We start from the raw sequence: 22557 nt of genomic DNA, 5'->3' as shown, positions 1-22557 counted from the left end.
GATCTCCTAATGACTTTGGAAGCCCCACCACTTTGGCCTTACTGGTTGTAGCCCACGTGGCTTCTCTTTTAGCCTGGCTCTATCTACAAACCATCAGCTTTCCTCAGAAGACATTTATATTGCTGGCATCTCTTAGTCTTAGTTTCCACAGGAACTTCAGCTTCTTTCACACAGTATCACATATTAATCTCTCAAGGACTGCCTACAGGAATTCTGAACAAGCTACACTTTGCCTGGTTTCCCAGGCCTTACTTTGCATTCTTGGTAGAAGCCCTCCATGTCCTACTATTTCCAGCATACTCCATTTCTCCAGAATCAGCACCATGTGGACAACACTAAGGTCTGCTGCTAGCTACAGAGTAGTTGAACCCCATTGAACCATAGCTGCAGTGACCTCTAAGTGCTTAGGTAGCTAAGTACAATCAAACAAATCTCGAGGAAACAGTTTTCTCGGCACCCCTGTGCAAGTTGGGTGTGCCTAAGTTCTTCTATATAAATTTTTATTTCTACATCTTTGATTCTGAAATGAATACGGTCTTGATAATTCTGAGATGTCCTCAAATCATTTTTCCTACAGTCTCTGTGCAAAGTTCTTAACAATTTCATGATAATTACAATCTCTTCAACAACCATAACTTACTTAACCCCAGTTTACATACACTTTTCCAGCCAAATTGCAAGTTTTTAAAATCATTCTGCTCTGCTTTGTACTACCATTTCTTAGAGTAAAGCTGGTTAAAGTTGATAGAATATCAATTCTACCACCTGAACACTGTTGCATTTAAATTTCTTCTACCAGCTTGATTAATCCATTTCTTTAAATTCAGCCTCACCCAAAATCTCAGAATGTGGACAAAATCTGGCCAAGTTCTTTTGTCATATGTAGCACAAATTACTTTCAGTCCAATTCCCTATAGTCTTCATTCCCCTCTGCAGGCTCATGAGCACAGTCTTTATTGTCCACATTACTATCATCATTCTGATTTTCTGAGCTCATGACAGAATTAACCATAAAGCTCTGCTTACAACAAATTCTTCTCCAACCTGCTCCTCCAAACTTTTCCGAACTCCTACTACAAACCAATTTGAAAGGCCTCTGAGCCACATATTCTGGTGTAGTCACAGCATTGATCACAGTGGTTATTTCCATTCTCTCTGCTGGTCAGATTTCCATCACTGTGAACAAAACACCTGACAATAACTACTTAGAAGAGGGAAAGTTTTACTTTGGCTCATGGATTCACTCGTCCAGTCATGGTCAGCTAGCTCCATTCCTTTAGGCCCAAGGAGAAGTGGAACATCATAGTTGAAGGGTGCAAAGGAGGAAAGCCATACATCTCAGGGAAGCAGGGCAGCACCAAGAGAGGGAGGACACAGGGAACAAGATATAATCCCCAAGGACATACCCACAGTGACTCACCTTCTCAAATCATGACCCACTTGCCTACAGCTACCAGGAATCTCCTTTATAATTAGATTAATCCAATGATTAGATTATTGCTTCCATAATATAATTTCACCTGCATTAACAGAGGAGCTTTTAGGGAACACTTCATATATAAATCAAAACATGGTGACAAAGAGAAAATTGTAGAAATAATAGCAAGAATCCACAGAGAAAGGATAATTTATAAACAAAGTAAAAAGGAAAACCAAAAAGCTGCAGTTTTCTTACCATAAAATATAAGATCAGAAAATAAGGGAATGATATTCGCAAAGTGCTCAAGATAAGTCAAAGAAAATGTTTTGAAACACTGCCATATAATATAAATATCATCAGAGAATCAACAGATGATTTTGAATGACAATCATTGTTAAGGAACTTTGTTGGGTGAAAGTAAATAATTCTAGGGTGTGAACACTTTGTACTGAAGACAGGAAAAGATAGGGAATGTTAAAATTGAGTAAATACAGAATATTCAATTTATTATTCAGTTAATTAACTGTTGAAGCAAAAAATAATTGTGCTTTGCAGGATTTTATGATATCTATGCATGAAATAACTGACAGAATCAGACAATCAAAGAATAAAGGCATAGTATTGTTATGTTTCTATATTTTACATGAAACAGCATACCAGTTTTAAGATAGAGCATACTCAGGTAAAAAATTGTATATCAGCCCTTAGAAATTCCACTATAAATTATACTTAATTATGCATAATTGGAGGTAATTAAAATAAAATGATTCTAATATTAATAGTTAATGTAAATGAAAGAGAAAAAAGAAGAAATAAATAGAACACATGTATCTACACTGGGAACTTAAAAGAGCTTTAACAGTAATTATAGGAAAAACAGATTATACTAATTTATACTCAGTTAAAATCAGAGATTATCAGAGTGCATGTACAACATATCTTTACTATGGATGTGTTAATCAATTTGATTATAGTAATCATTTAACAATATCAAATCAAATTTTATATAATGAATATTTACAATTTTTATTTTTTCATTATAGCTCAATTAGGTGGAACTTTTCTTTTTTAAAAAAATAAAGACATACATGTATTTAATGGACAGAATTCTGAAGATGCTACACCCAGGATTCCTATAACTAATCTTCCCAGTTAAGCACCAGTCTAGGTTTTACTATAGTTAAGCTTTTAGACTTTAAATTAGCAAGGGTACTCTGGATTATGGAGGTGAGTTCAGTCTCATTACCTGACCCATTAAGAGCAGAGTATTTATTTTCCAGCCACAGTAGGAGAGATATGGTATCCAGGGCGGCGGAGGAGAGATGCAAGTTGAGAAAGATGCAGCTTTCAGGGCTGGCTTTGAAATTGGAGGAAGGGGGTCGCAGGTCAAAGTGTGCCAGGGACTTGAGGAGTTAAGGGTGACTGCTCACTAAAGTCCAGCATGATGGGAGGAACTCAGGACTGAGACAAAACAAATACTAATTTAGGGCATTATCCTGAATTTCCTAAGAAGGTAACTGGATTTTTGAAGAGTTGTTACTTATTCATGTTATGGCATGATATTTTCTATTATCAGAATGAAAATTATCTTAATTCTAATACACTATCATTTTTAATCATCAATAAAATATTTATAATCTTGAAATTAGTGGATCAAAGGGCATATGTGATTACAAAAAAGGTAAGCATTTCAAATGTTGAAATAAAAAGCATAATCCATTACCATTTTAAAGTACATTTAAAAATGCCTGTATTGTAAATTCCTAGTTTTGGGAATATGAATGGATTAAGGTTTTTTAATGATAACTATAGAAAATAAAAAAAAATATATAGCACTCAGGGTAGTTTCAACCAACTTAGATTGTGTGTTTGGGAAACCCTCACCACCTATTCTAACCCTACATTAATCTAGAGAGAATAAACCAACAATAATTCAGGCTTTTTCTTTTTTTCCTAACTTCCCAATATACTCAGTACATAATAATTTTTTATAAGTCCAGTTATGGTTTTCCCAGAAATAAAATAAATTTCATCTAGTTGTCTTTTAAAGATAATTTGACTGTCTTCATTATCTTATATGTACAACTTGTCAAACCTGTCTTGTAAATCAGCACACACTTCATCAATACCAGGAAAGCGTGCATAAACAAGAGCCTTACGAGTCTTAAATGATAATTACCACAAACTAATGAATTACATAAATCATTCATAATGAAGGGAAATAAACAAGTACTCTGAGATGAGCACATTAATAACTTTTTTAAAAGCAATGAGTAATTTAATTTATGTGGTATATCCACAGACAGCAACAACTTGAATTTTATTTGTGAAATAATTAGCAGTTAATCTAAAGGGATACAACTTATCTACCAGCAGTAGTTTAAACTGAATAATGAAGATTAATTCTGTCTTTGATGAAAAGTATTCTGATAATATCCCATGATTTAAATGTTAGTGTAAAGAGGATACATGAAGATTGATTTAAGTTCATTCTGACAAACCTAGAATTTATTCCAAAATGTGATTTAGTATGCCTTGCAATTTCAAGTAATTGGTGATATGCTATAATTTCCAGTGATCAACTCAGCCAAATACTAATTGAATATATATGGGAAGATATCAAGTTCAGAACTTTTTTCTTTAACCTTATAAATTGGAGGTTCACTTATATTTGTTAAAAGACATTCAGTTGAATAATGTGAAACTCACATATAATTAGACAGACCATCTTTCTCCCCAAGGAATAAGCATGACCTAAGTCTATGCATTTTACATAAACATTTTGTTTCTCTTGACTGTACTTGATATCATCTTCTTGTCCACAATTAGATTCGAAAACAGTATTTTTTCTCCATCATTAAGATTTCAATTAATTTCTCTACTGAAGTGTATATATCATGCTAGTTTGAAATTCCTCTAAAATTTGAAGCCATATACTTACTGCTTGGCAGACTCAGTCAAAAACTAAGAATCACGCTGTGTGTGAGGACTGGGGTATTGAGATGATAGAAATATAGTTTTATTCTAAGGAGCTAATAGCAGATAGTGAGAAAGTGTTTTGCTCATAAATAGCTACAATTAAATGTAAATGTTAATTTTGGTATAATTCATGCCTGCGGTTCAGTGTTGAAGCTTGTACTGTTGCTCGGCCCTTGGAATTATATAGTCTCTGAGGAGTTTCCCCAAAAGCAAACTTTGGAAGTTGTCAACACAAACACTAACAAACGGAAATTGGAATCCTCTTAAATTTGAGATTCCAGCCTCATCACAAGTGCTCATGGGCAGAAATCCAAAAGAAAAGCAGGAACTGAAGGAACCCAGAGTCCTCCAGCAGTAGGTCTCCAGATGGGGAGGAGGCACCCCTGAGAGCTGGCAACCAGGCCCTGGAGACCATGATATTGCTCTGGATGGACCCTCCTAGTGACACAGGTAACCCAGGGGACAGCACAGACACCTGTGAGTGTCAGGGGCCTGGGAAGGCTCACCTTGTAGTAGGGGTGTCCATACAGCTTCTCACGTGGAGGCACGGCTTCAGATGATTGACTTCCATTTTGTTCAAGTAGAAAGGCATCAAATGCAATATTTGTTTTACGTAAGGTTTTCATTGTTTTCCCGTAAAACAATTAATAGACTTAAAACAATAGTTGTATATGTTGCTGAGTTTTTGGTGAATAGTATTTTTTAACATTTAATCTTTACATGGGGAGGACTCAAAAACTTCTCTTTTGAAACCATTCTTCTTCCAGGAATATCCATATCTGCACATCTTACAACAAATTTATGAAAGTTACATTCCAGTAAATATACAGAATAAGTCTCTAAGAAATTATGGCATAATAAAATATAAACATATGTGCATTTTGTCTTTGTCACTGACTCCTGACACAGAGCTCCTAAAACCCTTGCAATCTCCTGATGCTATTGTTAATCACACTGAGCCCCTTTGACCACATCTGCATTTATGCTAATGAAGTGACTCCTGGTGCTTTCCTAGGTATTTTCAGAATGGTGTCCGGTGCTAGAAGAACAAACTCTTCAATAGAGGTTAAAATATTCAATACCCCACTTCCCCACCTGCCCAAATCACTCCTCTAGGGAGGAGATATGGGCTGGAGATGAGCTCCCTTTCCCGTGGCCAAGGCGTTCTTTCACCATTTCCTAGGTAAGGAAACTTCAGTGGGAACTCTGGAGAAATGTGCTAAGGGAGCTTGCAAGTTGGAGAATACATCCAAGAGCTAGAACACCATGTCTCCACAGCTGCATGGGGCCCAAAGTGCCAGTCCACCTTAACTCCATTCCTCTTCATGGGCCTCTCCTTGTACCTTTATAATACCCTATAATAATAAGAAAAGGAATCTCCTCAGTTCTGTGAGTCCCTGCAGCAAGTGACACAGCCTGAGGGGAGGTAGTGAACACCCTCAGATTTGTGGTCAGCAGACATATGTAGGTGGCTTCCCCTTTGTAGCTGACACCTGAAATAGGGGCAGTCTTGTGTGACTCAGCCCTTCACCTCTGGGGTTTGCACTAACTCCAGGGAGTGGTTACCAGAACTGAAATTAAATTATAGGACAGCCAAATCATGTGAAAGTCTTGTCCTTTGGTGAACCATGGAAGAACACATAAGACAGCAAGACTGCAGATACACCAATAGAGAGGGTTATATTACTTAGCCAAAATGGACCCTCAGTAAGGGCAGTGTTTATATGTAAAATATCATTTTATCACAATCATAAATATTGATTCCATATGGTATTTTAAGAAGTTTAACTGGCCTCAGTTTGGAAGGATATGTGAGAAAACAAATGAAAGCAAAGATGACAGCTTTATCCCCCCATGTGGTAGAGAAGAAAAGTAAACCATTTAGCGAGAAGTTCAAGGTCTTCAAAATTCAGCAGTGTCTACAAAAAAGGAGAGTGGGATGGAAATGGAACATCACAGGAAGCAGATTTGGAGACTCACTGCAGCAGGAATACAGATGGTGGAGGGATTTCTCATGCAATTGAAGTCCTAGGAAGTTTGAAATAGAGGAAAATAGTTTTAGGGAGTACAAAACTCTGGACCCGGAGGAGGCTTTTGAGGACAGAGTTTGTAAGTTTTAGCAACAGCAATCAATCAAAATATTTTAGTGTGACTTCCAACTGGGACAAATGTGGAAAAAAAGGAACAATTCTACCTTGAGGGAAAGAACTCACAGACCCTTGGGAGCTGTGAAGAACTCACAGACCCCTGGATCTGAATAGACAGTAAGTCATTATATTGAAATGTTAAATGATTCTCGGGTTCCTTGTGATGTTGGAGTATTACAGAGCTAATACAATCAACTCAGGATTAGGAGATTCAAGGACAAAACTTACAGCCTGAATTTGAGAGACAGAGACTCTGTGGCTACAACAAATCTTCAAGTTAGCATGAATTTAGGACACAAAAATAAGAAAATTTTAACATGCTGATTGGTCACTTAGCAGAACATGAAATGATAAAACTGCAGTCACTATGAAAAAGTTCTTAGGTTTTCAAGAAAAATGGACTATGAAAGATAGCATTCTGAGAATGGAAATTGATTTTTTAAATAAATGCAATACTGTAATAAATACGATGAAAGAATCTTAATTAGAAATCCCTCCCTGCTGAGTTATAAGTGACCAGTGGGAGATTCTGAGCATTAATAGGGAGCTATTCCTATTAATAAAATTTTAAATAATTTCATGTTTTTACTTTATTTGGACATAATTCTCTAAAAAAATAAACATAAGGTAACATACACGTAAAAACAACAGTGAAATATTAGTTTATATCTAAATAAAACAGGAAGGTAAAACATAACTCCAAACAAATGTCTGAATGGTGCATCACTCTCTGAGTCATTAGGCAAAGAAAAGCTTGAGGAAAGGTAGTTTATAGAATTTAATCCTCTAAGAGAGGATTGGTCAATGGGCTTACCTCCACCATTAAAGTGTGTGAGTCAAAGAGCTGAATATGTTGATATGTTCAAATGATTCCTTCTTTAAAAAATGGGGGAGGTGCAAGACAGGACTCCAGAGAGGTCCTCTTTCTCCTCCATGCTGCAGTTGAATGTGTCCCACCATAGCATTCTTGGGAAACGTCATCACCACTGCAGCCAAAGTGCAAAGTGCAGCCTTTGAGAAGCCATTGGACCATGACGTCCCCACCCGTGTGACGGCACCAGTGCTGTTACTGCAGAGGGGAGACCCATTAAAAAGTGCAACCACTTTGGAAAGCCATGTGGAGATTCCTCAGAAAACTTGGAATGGAACCAGTTTGACCCAGCTATCCCACTCCTGGGTCTATACCCAAAGGACTTAAAATCCGCGTACTATAGTGATGTAGCCACACCAATGTTTATAGCAGCTGAATTCACAGTAGCTAAACTGTGGATACAACGCTAGATGTCCTTCAATAGATGACTGGATAAAAAAAACTGTGGTGTGTATATACACGATGGAATATTACTCAGCATAAAAAGAGAATAAAATTATGGCATTTCCAGGTAAATGGATGGAGTTGGAGAATATTAGGCTAAGTGAAGTAAACCAATCCCTAAAATCTAAAGGCCGAATGTTTTCTCTGATTAGTGAATTTTGATCTATGCGAGAGGGTTATGGGAAGAATAGAGAAACTTTAGATTGGGTAAAGGGTGGGGTAAGGAAGGGTTATGGAGTAGGAAAGACGGTGGAATGAGATGGACATCATTACCTTAGGTACACGTATGTTTGCATGAATGGTGCGTCTCTACACCATGTACCACCAGAGAATTGAAAGGTTGTGCTCTATTTGTGTATGATGAATTGAAATGCATTCTGCTGTCATATACAACTAAGAAGAACAAATAAATAATAATAATAATAATAATAATAATAAAGCTGAGTTTGGCCTAGTGCTCTTGCTCTCTTTCATACCCCTTGCCTTATCCTGTACCTTCCATCATGGGATGATGCAGCAAGAGGGAAAATCCCTTGAATCCTGGGCTTCCCAGCCTCAGAAGTCGGAGCCAAGAGCTTCCATTCCTTGTGAACTATGCAGTGTGATATTCTGCTGCAGCTCAAGGAAGGAGCAGGCACTGTACTTCCTCCGCTACTTGCAGTGGATGCAGGTGGAGTTGGCAGGAGCAGGAGGAGGACAAAACAAGGGAAGGGCATGGTACTGACAGCAAGTCAGGGAGCCACGCAGGGTGGATCTTCCAGATCCACACTCCAGAAGCTGCAATGCAACCTGCACTCATTTTGATTTTGTGATAAGCCATGCAATGAAGCCCAAGTGCTCCTGCTGAATGAGGCTGAGAGTTCACAAGCAAGAGGGACCTGGGTGTCTCAGCAAACCTTTGAAAATCAGTATCATTCATTTTTACTGTGTGTGCTTTGCAAAGAAAAGACAAGTATGAACTGTCCTAAGCTCTTCACAAACCTGTTGAAAAGCCAGGCAATGAGGCCACCTTAGGCCTGTTACTAATTCCTTCATTTTAACTTTCATTCTGTAGATAAGGTTTTCCTCTGCTCCTTCTCTTCACATATGTCTACTCTAGTCCAGGGAAATAAAGATAAAACAGACTTGAAATGAAGAAGAAGATCACAGACAAAATCTCTCCCTCTCCCTCTCTCTCTCTCTCTCTCTCTCTCTCTCTCTCTCTCACACACACACACACACACACACACACACACACACACACACGCACAAATGCTCACACAGGAGGAGACCCTTTTCATCCCATAATCTTATTATAAAATCGGAATCCTTCTCTTCTAAATGGGTTTCATGGTAGGAGTCTTATAAAAATTTATTTCCATGAGTTCATATTTTTTTCATCTTTACATGCTAGAAATTATTATTCAAACTGTTTTTATAGCAAAACAACATTCAATCTTAGGTTAACAGAGCATTTAGCCCATGGGATAGTTGTATAGGATTCCTTCAACAATACAACTGCAAGCTAACCTCCAACAATGTGATGCATGAAATGCAAATTTTTTACAATGTTGAGAGAAGCAGAGATTGGTGTTGTTTTATGCTCAGCTTTCCACCATAATCAATTATTCTCCTCTGTAGTATACTTTTCTATGGCAGGTTTTTGACAATATTATATGAGAAGAAGTATCATTTTTGTTTCTCTTCTCATGCATGACTAGCAAAGAAAAAGTTCTGTCTACAGTCAACAAAGATGAGCATATGGCTCCCTGTCAATTTCAGATCTCTTCCTCTTGAATTGCCACAAAAAAAAAACAATTAGCAAAAAATCAACCATATTCATAAGATTGTTTTTTTCCCCTTAACCTCTTTAAAATACATAAACCGTGTTCTTGTGGGATTCATTCAGTCAAATTTTACACATTTTCATTTGCATATTCAAGATTAAAAAGAATTTTTCAGCAGAAAAAAGTTAGAAACATTAAAGAGCATATTTACTAAATGTGGAAATACCACATTTACCTAAAGAGAATGCGATTTCTAGACTTGGATTTATTGATTTATGAATCTAAATATTTATTAATATCTACTATGTGCCAGAAACTATGAAAATGATTAATATATTCCTTGTCTTTCTGAAGTTCAAATTCTAAACAAGCAAAGACAATGAATTTACAAACATACATTGAAAATTCAAGAATAGACTCTCTCATGTATTCAGCCTTCAAAATCTTAACTTTGAATATACGGGTTACAGATCTGAAAATTTGTGAGAATGAACATTTACAGATGAGAACTTATTGAACAATAATTCCTACAAATAGAAATGAGCACATATACTTTTAAAATACTCTTTATAGGAACACATACACACATGCCCACAGGAAAATGAGATGCCAATTAGCTACTGAGGGTCTCATAAGATGACCATTAGAAAGCTGAGGATATCATAGAATCCTCTGAAGATAAAAGACTGGAGGTTAATAGTTACTTCTGTCATGTAGAGGTTAAGTTATTCTATATTTTCATTTTCTTTAGAGTTCAGATTTTTTAACTGCTTCAAAAGATAATTTTCACAAATTAAAAATTATTCTATATTTTTTCTAATATTTTAACATTTTATTTTTGAAATATTTAAAAATGGTATACCCAATACAATTTACTCATATTATTATGGTTTGTTTATGTGTCAATTTGATTGGGCCATGGGTAGCCCAAATATTTGGTCAAACATTATTTTGGATGTCACTTAATGACTAGAACAAATTCATTACCCCTCCCCATATAAAGGAACAGTTCTACCTCCTGAAGTTCGTCAAACTAAAAAGATTTTTCTCCCCTGCCCATCTCCTGTCTTGGGGATCCAGCTTAGGACTTGTCAGCCTTTATAATCACAGGAGTGTCAACAATGCCCCATAGAGGAGCCTCTCTCTCTCCCTTCCCTCCTTCATTTCTATGGGGCCCTTGACTCCTACATAAATATGAGATGAGCATGTCAACATTATTATCCTTCCAAGGCACCATTCTTTCTCCTACTACACTGGGTTTTATTTCACATTAAGTTATGAATACACTTGAGTCTGTCTTTGGAATATTTTGATCTGTCTTTTCTTGCACTCACAGCTGTCATTTTTGTACAAGAATCTAACTTAATATAACCTACCAAATTATTCAATTATTATTGAAAAATCACATATAGTTGCTCCCACATAGATTTTAAAATTAATATTTCCTCTTTTAGAACTACGACCTGTTAAGATAGTTAAACTCTTGGTAAACAGTCCTCTTCCTATAGGAGAGGGAGTACTTTCAACATTTCATTATTGAAATTCAGGGACACAGCTGGCAGGTTGGATGTGTCCTATTGACCAAAACAAAATAATCTGAGCAAGAAATATTTTGTATAATATTGACTGCTCATCAGAGATAAAATAGATGTTCATAGTCTCCCACTAATATTAATAAATCATTCAACATATAAATAAATGAGGGAAGACAAATTTTCTTTAGAGAAAATTCTTAAATATATGTTGAAATAGAACATAACCAGTACAGATTATCAATAATAATATTTTTCAAGTATATATCTGGTTATGAAGGCTAATATGAGTGATAGACTATATATAAGCAGATTGTTTGCATAACTTCTATATAATTAGTTAAAATATTTATTAATGAGATTATTGTACCACTTAGCATTGATGCTCCAGGCCAGCCATAGTGGCTGAAACAACACTAAAAAGACTATAAACTTAAGGAAGAGAAACCAGGGACACACACCACCCCAGAGTATGAAGTTATGGGGCCCTAATGTGATTTAATTAGGGGACCATTTTACCTGGTATTGTTCTTCCAACTTCTAGCACAATCATGAAAAAATATTAGATAAACCCACAGCAAGAACATATTACAAAATGAACAGTCAATGTTCTTCAAACCTTTCAAATTATAAATTTGCACACACACACGAAAGCCATTAACTAGTAAAGTTTGGAGGAGAGGAGAGTGAATTAAATATGATATAGAGGATCTATGAGCTTAAATTAGAAATATTTTCCTAAAATACTGCAATAATATATCAAGGCATTTAAAATGTATATATTTAATTTGTATATTTGTAAATTTCTTAATTTACAAATAAGAAATACATAGATTTGGAACATTTATATGAATTTACTTTGATTTAGGCATTCTCTAAAACAAAGTATTCATTATGGTATTTTATAACTGCTGTAATTATTTTTGTATTAATTTTTCTAAAATTCCATTTTGACTTTCTAAATGAAATTTAGATTGTGAAACTGTCTGACAGATATTGAAATAAATATTAGAAGAAGCCAAAGTAAGATCATATAAATTTTTTCATAAAATTATTAGAATTCAAGTTACTAATCAAATAAAAATAATTTCAAAATACTAGTTAAAATGAGATCAGATAACGATTCACCTATATCATGCTTATATCAAAATAAATTACACACAGCCCAATATTTGAACATAAAATTAAAATAAAACAAAACATAAACCCACATGCAGTAAAATAAAATATGTGTGTCACTTAGTGTTGATACTTGATAAATTTTTTTTCTGATTTCCTTCATGATATAAAAAATAAGAAAAAGCATAAAAACACCAGATAATTAAAATGTTTTCATTAAAAAATCATTATGCCTAAATAATTTACAATTATGCATAGGTGATAACAAAATATTCAACATAATGTCTAAAAAAATTAATTTTCACTCCTAGAGATATAAAAAATAAAATAGTTAAATACTAATTAATTGGTTGCTTTTCTCCCATATTTCCAAAAAGTAGAAACAATCTAACATTTACCAATGATAAAGGAACTAAAAATGTAGTTAATATGCAGCAGTGGTTCAGGCCTATAATCATGCATATTTGTGTATTAACAATAAACAACAACAAAAAAAATGAGCTGTAATTGTGGCACAAGAGAGGACGCTTCAGCCAGAGCAATGGCGGGAGAGGCCATGGATCACATGAATAGGGCTCTGCCCCGACAGTCAGACTTTCTCCTGATGAATATTCACACATTTATGCTCATCCCAGCTGGAATCTGCTCTTTCATAAGAACATGGGACTTTTAAAAATGTTTATACTTGCGAAGGAAGGGCAAAATCATTCAAAGGCTCATAGTAAACCACTAGTGGCCATGAAAGAATTTCATCTGAAGCATATTCCCCATCTAAATTATGCCACGCTGTTAGGATCAGTCACACCCTGGCTTGGTGTCCCCTCCTCTCAGTTTCACTGTTCACTGTCAGTCGATAGTACAGTTGTAGCATTCACAATTTTTAAATTTTCTTTTTTATAATTTTTCATATCAGGGATTAAGCCAGGGGTGCTTTAAGATGGAGATGCATTCCCAGTCATATTTATCCATTTGTTTGTTTGTTTGTTTATTTATTTTTGAGGCAGGATCTCACTAAGTGGCTGAGGCTGGCCTCAAACTTGGGAGTCTCCCTGCTTCAACCTCCCGAATTGCTGGGATTACAGGTTTGGGCCACCCACCCAGCTTATCATTCATAACTTTCTAAGCTTTATTCTCACCTTTTAATTTTCTTAGTTGATATAAAATCTTGTGATAATATTATTTTTATGAAATTTTAAGTGAATTAGATAAGAATTATTCACTTAGAGTTTCTGAATTAAAGATGTTTGTACTTTAGAGAATCAGAATGAAAACAAAATACTTTCCTTGTTCTCCAAGACATTAAAATTCAGTTAAAATATAAAGAAGATTCATGTAGTGTGCATTATGAATACTAAAATAAATGTTCAGATAAACATACATGGAAGGGTAGATACTCAAGAGCTTGTTTTTACATGAAATCATAAAGAACACTTAATTTGCTTTTAATCACTCTTGTTCGAGGTTATTAAAACATGCATACCTTAATAAGAATATGTGAATACCATAAAAATATAGAAGACCAAACAACAATAATTTGAGGGGAAAAAACACATTACAAGACTTGGACAAAGCAGAAGGAACTTGAATATTTGAGGTGTAATATGACAAAATGAAAGAAAGCAGTACCTAATTCAGGGATGCTTAAACTGATAATGCCCTTGAAAGACATGTTCATGAATTCTCTATTACTTGTACTATTATCCCAGAGAATAAAACCCATATTTATACCGCACCACCTATGTTAGTAAATTTAATTTGGTAAGTTGTACAATGATGTTATTTAAACATGCTGAATATAATAAAGGACTCTGAGGAAGACAACTGGAATCTTAGATGCAAATCGTTAGTGATAAGCCAGAGAGAGAGAGAGAGAGAGAAAGAGAGGGAGGGGTAGGTGTCTTGGCCAAACAGACCGTAGCAAAACATGACAGGTGTTCATAGAACTTCATAGAAGCGATCCATATAGGAGTTCCTTTAAGTTGAATTACCTTTTTGATTACTGCAAGAGGCGCTAGTGAAAAACACGACTGGTGTCCCTCCTTGAGGTACTTGCATATTCATGCACTGTCCCCTCTTCACCACTATTGTAGTGGACTGAGAACAAATCGGTCTATTGATTAACAGACAAGGGGGACCAGAGTCTCACTCCTGACCCTTTCACTTTGGAGCAAGTTCTAAGAAACAACTTAACTGCATCTCCTCTCCAGCTGAGAATACATGGTCCTAGCTTTATTTTCTGTGCACTATTCTCTTTGCCTAATTCTGAGATCACAAAAAAAAAAAAAAAAAGAAAGAAAGAAAAAAAAGAGGAAAGAAAGAAATAAAAAGAAAAGAAGAAAATATATTCATCTGAAGAAGAATATCTCAGGATCTGCTTTCCAACCAAGACTCCACTGATTTCACAATTTCTCAGGCCATGCCACAAATCACTTAAGCATCATATTAATGATATCATTTTAAAAATTTTTGTCATCTGTAGAGTTACTGGACTAACATGTCAACTTGTAACTGCTACTAAAAAGAGACTGACAATTTTAAAAATCAACCATAAGAATAGTGAGAGACTGAATATACAAATGGGTCATATATGAAAATAGATCTCTGCCCAACACTTCTGCTGCAACCAGCCCAGGAAGTCAAATCAAAGCTTCACAGCACTCACCCAAGACTGTTAGATTTGGTTCATGACTGCCAGATGATCTATGTTTTACCACAGCTTCCAACGTAGGACCACAAAACAGAGACAGGTAAAAATGCTCCTTAAGTCAATCATTTAAGACGCCCTGTTTCTAGTTACCCTCCTCCAGTTTCCTCATACTAACAACCTCTGATCAGAGCAAACCTGAAAAAAAAAAATCAAAGATCAGGCCTCTCCAGTGATGGTCTCCCCACAGACAACAAATTGATCTACTACCCATGCATAAAAATGCTTTTATAAGAGCTAAGAAAACCAAGAGAGAGATCAGAGTATTTAATTTGAACATAATGATACAAAAAAAAAAAAAAAAAGACACAGTGAGGAAGGTAGGAAGGACTGTTTTATATTATCCACACCCCTCTCTCATGCCAGCCACACAACATGAAGAAAGATCCTGCCTGCTTATGGGAAAGAAAAGAAAGATAGCCTGAGAATTTACCTGGGAACCTGACAACAGGGTTGCCACAGTGGAATCCAGCCCACAATTCAGTTTAGTACCTCTGGATTGAGCCTCCAGAACTTTCTTGTTGTCAAGCAGGAATCCCTAGCCCATGTGAGACAGACACAGTCTCCAGTCTACATCCCTGATGGCCAACTGCCACAGCACTGGGGTGGGAACAGCATGCAGTGGCCTGTAGAACACAGCTGCTATGGAATTTGGGCACACCCCAGCTCCTCCCCAATTTAGTGGTTAGAGAATTGCATCCTAGAGATGGCTGCATTATTCTCAGAGTTAGGGAGATGTTCAAGATCACAATAGCCACAGATGTATCAGGCTTAGGATGGTATCAGATGGCCTGCCTAGCATCTCTGAACAGACTTAATATTCATTGTGTCAACTAGATAAAGCCAGTCTTCAGAGACTGGAAAAAGTCCTTTAAATGGGTGGACTTTGACACACAGCCATCAAGTTCAAGAATAATCAGGAAAATATGACCTGGCACAACAGAAAAGATAAAGTTCCAGTGACTAGCCCTAAAACACTGGAGATATAAGAAATGTCTAGAAATAGTCCAAGATATGTTTAAGGAAGCATCAAGAAAATGAATACATCAAAAAAATTTAGAGAAATTATTCAACAAAGTCCAGAAAACAAATAATCAAAAATAGGAATTTAACATGGATATTGAGATAATAAAATAAATCCAACAGAAATTCTGGAGCTCTGGAGGTTGAGGCAAAAAGATTGTGAGTTCAAAGACGACCTCAGCAAAAGTGAGGTGCTAAGAAATTCAGTGAGACCCTGTCTCTAAATAAAATGCAAAAAAATAGTTTTGAGGATGTAACTCAGTGGTTGAATATCCCTGAGCTCAATCCCTTGTACCAAAAATAAATATATAATATAATATAATGAGAAAAAACAAAAATACAATAGGAAGTATCAACAGCAAGATGTTGAAGAGACTTGCTTAACCATAATGACACTTTCTTCTTTGTCAGCAGAAGAATCTGTGAATTTGAAAATGTTTTATTCGAAAGCATAAAGTCAGAGGATAGAAAAGAAAAATGAATAAAAAGGAATGAAGAAAGGTCTGATTTGTAGGACAGCATAAGAAAGAGTGAACATTGATTTCCTAGGAGTTAAGAAGGTATGAAAAATAAGTTGATAGAAAGCACATTTTAGGAAATAATTTCCAAACCTAGAGAAGGATATAAATACTCAGGTACAGGAAGGTTCAAGGTCTGTAATCAGATTCAATCCAAATAATTCTACTTCTAGACATACTGTAATACTGTCAAAAATCAAACGAAGATTCTGAAATCAGCAAGAGAAAAGAAGAAAATGGCATGGAAGGAAGTTCTGGAAAATGGAGCAGCAGACATTTCAGCAGAATGAATGAAAGTAAAGAGGGAGTGGAAGAACAAGTTCAGAGTGACGGAGAGGGAAGTTAGTTGGCATATAGAATAGCATTCTCTGCAATGAAGAGAGAGAAAGACTTTCCCAGGCAAGCAGGTTCTGAAGGACTTAACCTCCAGTAGACCTGCTTACTGGAAATGCCAGAGGAAGTCAGTCCCTTGGGCTGGGAGAAAAGAATATGGATGACTAGTAGGAAAACATCTGGAAGTGTGAAAGTCAAGGGGATTTGTAAATGCACAGTCAAAATGCTTTAATGCTGTAATGGTTGTATGGAAATTACTTCTGTGTTTAGCCAAAAGTCTAAAATACAAAATTAATAAATATAATAATAACAGTATGTTGTTAAAGAGCATGCAATATAAGCAGATGGAAATTGTGACATCAGAAATTCTAAATTCACAAAGTACAGTATAAGTATAGATTTTAAAGTGTGTGTGTGTGTTCATGTGTGTGTGTGTGTGTGTATGTGATAAAAGTTATCAGCATAGAATAACCAGTTTTAAATATAAGATGCTTTTTATAAGCTCCATGGTAACCACAAAGAATAAATTTCCCACAGAGAGCAAAAATCAAACATATCACTAGACAAAAATGACAAAAAAAACAAAGAGAAGAATATTAAAGAAAGGGAAAAATAGTAAAATAGTAGTAGTATGCCCTTGTCTGTCAACAATCACCTTGAATACAAATGGATTTATTTTATTATCTCAAAGGTCAAAGGGCATATAGTGGCTAGATGAATAAAGACACAAGATTCAACTGCATAATGCCTGTAAGAGTCACTTCCTCTGTAAGGATGTACATTTTGGGTAAATAAAAAGATAGAAAAAGATATTCCACAAAAATGGAAACCAGGAGAGAGCAGTAGAAGCTATGCCTAGGTGAAGTCCATTTTAAGTCAGAAACTATAAGAGGAGACAGAAGATCATCCTATCATGAAGCCGTCAATCCAGTGCCAACCTGAAACCCTCCTTTTCTGTTCATAAAACTTCCTCAATTCTGTTTCCCGCTTTTGATTCTTGCCATCCACCATGACAGTACTGACTCTTCTCTTAGGAAGCTCTGAAAAGCATTTCTGCCTGAACTCATGCGGGTGGGGATGGGGGTGGCATTCCACACCAGAAATGGAACCAAAAAAGTACAGGAAGGAGCCATGACCTGTCAACAAGGTGGATTTAGTGACGATTCATGCAACAGTTTTGAGAGAAAGATTGAAATAAGTGTATTGTCATGAGTAACTTGAATCATTACCAACCACTCTTTGGAGTATGGCATTTCTTTTCTGCCATTTTTTAAGGTAAAAACATTCTACGTGCTAATATTTATGAAGACAAAATTCCAGTAGTTTCCAATAAACTATTTGAATGTGTGGTTTTATTTTCCCTAATTCAAATACTTTAATATTTATTTTGAAAAGATATAATATGCTTTGATATTTTCCAGTTTGCCCAGATCTAAATAATTTTTGTTCAAAGCTGGTAAGAAGGTGACTCTTCCATGAGTGTCCTGTGTCCTCCTGCTATGGAGGTCGGACACGCAGAGAACAGGCTAGATGCCAGCTTACTGAAGTTGGACTTAATTATTTTGTATATGACTTCAAGCTCGTGTACACAAACTTCAGAATTTCTACCTTTTCCTATGTAAAGAAAGTATATTACTAATGCTTACTTTGCAAAAAGAAAATCATTTCTTGCCCTTCAGAAGAAACTAATGACACTAGTATATGGCAGCTGGTTTCACATGTGGAGATGGCCTCATTTGCACACATTTATTATGTTCCTGGTGTTCTCTATGGTAGCAAGAAATGACCAGTTTAGGGAAGAGATGCCCATGACTTCTAGCTGTGATACTGATCAAGTTTGCTGTTGACTCCTCCCGGGCTCACATCTTCCTGACCACGGGAAGAGACCACATGGTTGTGCGGTGTTTGCTTTTTTGGTTTCTCTTTGGACATAATTGCTTCTTGTGACCATTTTCCTCTTTAATGGGGCACATGACTTACACTTTAACACACAGATAAAGTCTCTGCAGTCTAACTTTATGCTCATTTAGGCACTTTTATGAGCAATCTGGAAAAAATTCAAAAGCATTGAGAAATTTTTAGAAAATATTTCTTCCTAGCCGAGACTTTTTTTAGATATTTATGGAGGTTATGAAACACTAAATGTAATGATTGAAATATTATAAATTTCAGGACAGTTTATATTGCATAGTCTTCTTGAGTTTTTCAACCCAAAGAATATACTATCTCATCTTCCAGCAAAAAACACCAACATGTTTATTAAAAATAATTTGCATATCTTCAAATATTATGCTAATAAATATATATTTTACTTTAAATAAAATTATATTCTGAGAGTTTCTCAATATTTTGATAGGCTTTAAAGGCAGTGGCTTAGGAATAAACATTACGAACATGCATTCTATTGAAAGATTCATGTGTTCTGCCTTTGAATAAGTGAAATGCTACTTTGAGTTCAATATTTGTGGCAACCAATGAAAAGGTGTATGCCACTCAATGTTATCAATTCCTGTGTATTACCTTGGGAATTTTACCAGAGATTTTGAAAAACATAAATCCTGGATGATTTTCCTGTCATCTAAAAACCATTAAAATTACAGTTATTCAGATGTCATTTTAAAACTCATTCATTTAAATAGTTCTTTGTACCATAAACAAATTGTTCTGTGCAGCGAAGCAACACCTTCAAACGTAATTTGTCTTTGCTCTATTGACTCAGAATCAAGTTGATACACTGTATTTTGCTGGCAAAACATTTACTTGAAATACTCCAATAAATATGTCCTATTTTCATTTTCAAAAAACTTTAGAAATAAATTCACTGAATCATAAACTTGTGCATTTATTGCAAAACACAATTTCACTTAGTAAATTTTATCTAGAAATAAATGTATAAAATCTTTGCATAAAATTTCTGTTTGAAATGATATTCAGATTCCTGACTCTTTCTAATCCACATTCAATGATTATTTGGTGGTATTTTTTTTTTTTTATTTGCTGAAACACATGGTCTGAAAATTTATGATATTCGAGCTGGAAATGACAAAACACAGGACAGAAGCTAAATCACCTGTATCACAAGTTTGACTGAAACAAATTTTGTCCCAGTGAATAACTTCCCCCACACTCAAGTGGAATAAAAATTGTAACCTAATTTTTAAAATGTATTTCTTACCTGCTGTGTTATTTAATCTAGCCTTGATCTTCGTAAGTATTTTCTTGGGAACCTCTGACCTTGGTGACTATCCAACCCATATTCTCCACCGATTCTCCATAACTCAAGGTTTTCTTTTAAAAGTAATCATGTCACCTCCAAGTTATAACCCCAGACAACAGTCATAAAGGAACTTCTTTTCCAAATTCTAACAGGAAACATTCTTATTGTGAAAAAGTGTGTTCCATTAGAAGTTGAGAAATTAACTAAAGGTTATCCCCCTTTCTTTTCATCTCATGCTTTCTATACAAATGTGAGTTACCTTGTCCTTATTTTACTTTATATATGCATTTTTATAAGCTTACAACTTATCTCAGTGAAAAGACATGGCTTTATCATTTGACTATATCATGGGCATCTTTCTTGGGCAATTATATGGATAGTTAGATGATAACTATATTGTAATTATCATCTATATTATATGCATCATCTAAATATTCATATAATTACTCAGATACTTAATTTACATTATGTATAAATTAATTTATATTATAAATAATTTATTTATAAAAAGTTATTCAACTTTAAGCTTTTGGCGGAAATCATTCAGATTTCTAACAACATTTGATGATTACTACTAACCCTATAGCAAATATTCTTAAAATAAACTTATTTCATATTTTTGTCTTGTTAATGAATGCATAAGCTTATGAATCAGACATGATTCAGTGATGATCCTAAAATCAAGTTTATTTTTTTTTCCTATGCTCTCTCTAAATTTGCTACTGGATAAAAGTTTTTCTAACCTGAATGAATTTTCTGGTCATTCTTAAGTAATCAAAGGCTACAGTTAATTAAAATTATAAACCATATCATTTGGGTAATTAAAACTGTCCACATTCCAATTTGATTATTTTAATGTAAAGTAGCTTTTATTTCTATTATTTGTGTAATGAAAATTACAGTTTCTCATCTTACGATGTAGGGTCACCAGAAAAATATAGGATGCCTGCTTAGTTTAACATAAAAAGTAGTTTTTCTTAGTGTGTGTTCCATGCAATACATAGAATATAAAATACCATTTTATATTGGTAGCAAAGTTCAATGAGGTTTTAAAGGTCCTAATCTAATAGTATTGGTGACTTTGTAAGAAGAAGGCAAGAGAGAGAGAAAGCGCACTCTCTCTTTTTTTTTTTCTCTCTCTCTCCCCCCCCACGCCCTCCATTTTTTCCTGTGCTTACTCTGAAGAATGATCCTGAGAGGACTAGAGAAAGGGTCACCCTCTGACATCCAGGAGGAAAGCGTCACCAGAGCATCATTGGCCAGCACTTGGCATCTTAGATTGCTGGTGTCCCCAAATGTGAGAAAATATGCTTCTGCCATTTAAGTCACCAAGTCAGTAAAAGTATATGATGAGAGACTAGATGTGTTCCCTGGTTGTGGCAGGTGGACTTTCTCCAGTGACCGCTAGCTGTCCAGTCTGCAGTGCACTGACTTTTGCTTCCTGTCTCCCCTCTCCCAGTCCTCTTTCAGAGGCTCACTCTGAACCCGCATTACTGCAGCCTTAGCGTCTGGCCAGCTCTGTGCCCACCCGTGGGTGGGAGTCATCCTGTACTTACACACAGAAGCTCTTTCACTACTGCCCTGTGGCTGTGCCCCTGTCATGTTTCCAGACCTGAACCAAGCTCAAGTTCAATACCAACCCCAACTAGAGAGGCCTTGACAGTCTCTGAAACCAGAGAGCTCTTAAGGTCTCCATGAGAGATGGCGTAGTCCCCCACCTCAAAGGAAGACCAGTCTCCACCCCACTGATGTCAGCTGGGCCATGTGACTTCTTTGGCCATTGGTCTGTGAGCAGGAAGATGGCAGCTGTTTGTGAGAAGGAGATTTAAGAGGCACGGCATGTTTAGTGCTCTGCCTGGATTAATTCTGCGGCATGTGCCTTCTCTCCAGTGTGCCAATTTCCTGTTAGAGAGAAACTAAGCAATTTATTGATAGCTCTGACAGGTTGATCACTGGAATTATGGATTATATTGAGGAAATAAATGAAAGGCATGACAAAGAAAGCAGTTTTATTTTTATTGAGGAACAAATACTACAGAAAAGCAAAGACAATCTTGCAGAATATGAGACACACTCTCAGAAGGGAGGGAGATATATACTGATAACTTGCATGAAAAAAAATAATGACAAATTTTATCAGAACATTTCCCCCTTGTAAAGAGGCGCATGGCTGTTTTTGTATATGTTTATACAAACACATTTTCAATTGTGAAGTGGAAAAGAAAATGAGCTCACCACTATGACCATCTTCCTCCCTGATGATTTTATCTGGAGAAGATAACTGTGGATCTGATAGTGTCTGATTCTGGGCATTTTATGGACTTAATTTGTTCTAGGGAGAGCCCAGGGCAAGCTCTTGGGGTAATGTAGGGTTCTCTCTCCCGTGGCTTACTGCCTTTCCAGCTGGAAGCCCCCAGATTCCTTTTCTGGGTGCACCAGAACTTTGTTCTCCACCTCTTCTGCACAGGGAGCCCCCTTTGTTTT

The sequence above is a fragment of the Callospermophilus lateralis genome, chromosome 17 (genome assembly GCF_048772815.1).
Source record: "Callospermophilus lateralis isolate mCalLat2 chromosome 17, mCalLat2.hap1, whole genome shotgun sequence".
In the NCBI taxonomy this organism is placed as follows: Eukaryota; Metazoa; Chordata; class Mammalia; order Rodentia; family Sciuridae; genus Callospermophilus; species Callospermophilus lateralis.
Note: the sequence above shows the minus strand (reverse complement) of the source record.